The 1,383-nt window shown below is 39.1% G+C and overlaps 1 pseudogene; it reads left to right on the forward strand.

The window, feature by feature from the left end:
• LOC102204941 (von Willebrand factor A domain-containing protein 5A-like) overlaps positions 1-1,383 on the forward strand; it is a 13,107-nt pseudogene that overhangs the window by 3,270 nt on the left and 8,454 nt on the right.

The raw sequence follows: 1,383 nt of genomic DNA on the forward strand, positions 1-1,383 counted from the left end.
TTTTTTTTATTCTAAAACCTGACCTTTTAAAACCTACTGAGAATATTTTGACCAGTCATTGAATTTAACCAAAATTCTGATACTAAGTAAAATTGAAAATAATAATAAATTTGATATATTTTCCAACCATAAAATGGAAGAAATTGTGCTACTCTTTGAACTAGATAAATACAAGTTTTTATTTATTTATAGACTGTGACTCAGAGGGGATTGTGCAGGGACTGTCTACAAAGTGCAAGGTTGAAAAGAGAAAGATATTTTAATCTAACTAATACAATAGGTGTTTTTTTTTTTTTTTATAAATAACTTCCTGCTCTTCTGTAGGTTATATCACAAACTTTAGTTCAGGTGTTTTGTAAAAAGACCTGAGATTGCATCCTTTAGCCGTGTCATATTCACTTTCTGTATTCATTCTCTCAGTTTGCCTTTGTATGACATTAATGTGTAAATGTATCAGTTCCAGTAAACTAAAATCTATGATTTGTCTGTATATAGGTACAAATACAGGATCCTGTGGTCTGATAACTGCCCAGAAGGACCCAGGTAAAAAAAAAAACAAAAAAAAACATCCGCTCCTGCATCTCTGATGGCATGAAGGTGGATTCAGTTGCATCAGAAAACAAAAAATACTATAAAGGCCCAGAATTGTTGAAACACTGAAGAAGTTAGAAAAGTAGGGAAAAAAGTGGAAGAAGTATTGACTTAGACCCTACCTCTTTCATAATTCATTCATAATGTACCATCTGTAAGTTTGGATGTTTTGATTCTGTTTGTCTGTCAGTTCCTCTGAAGAGCATTGAGGTGGAGCTGGAGGTGAGGGACCATGTGGCTACAGTGGTCTCCACTCTGAACTACGAGAACAAGGAGGACAAACCATTAGAGGCTGTTTTTGTCTTCCCTCTGCCTGGAGATGCTGCTATCTGTCATTTCAGTGCTCAGATTGGACAGACGCAGATTGTAGCTGAGGTGAAGGAGAAACAGAAGGTGAGCTGGACAGTAAATATAACCTGATTATAAGTGAGATTCAAAATAAACACAGTGAATGTCACTGACATGCATCACCTGTGCTTCAGGCTCGTGAATTGTATGATGATGCTCTGAGCTCCGGTCAGCAGGTCTGCCTATTGGCAGAGAGTGATGAGAGTCCAGATATATTCTCTCTGTGTGTGGGCAGCCTGCCTCCAGGAGAGAGCGCCTCCATCAGGTTGGAGTACGTCACTGAGCTGGCTGTGCAGGCTGATGATGGTCTGAGGTTCTGTCTGCCTGCTGTGCTCAACCCTCGATACCAACCTCAGGGTAGGACAACTGTAGCTTTTCTTTTGATCCTGCTTGCCTTTTGTGTTGTTCTCTGTCAAGATAACCTTTGTTGCCACTGATTTTCAG

The sequence above is a fragment of the Pundamilia nyererei genome, unplaced genomic scaffold (genome assembly GCF_000239375.1).
Source record: "Pundamilia nyererei isolate P.nyererei 1_Seehausen unplaced genomic scaffold, PunNye1.0 scaffold00272, whole genome shotgun sequence".
Lineage (NCBI taxonomy): Eukaryota > Metazoa > Chordata > Actinopteri > Cichliformes > Cichlidae > Pundamilia > Pundamilia nyererei.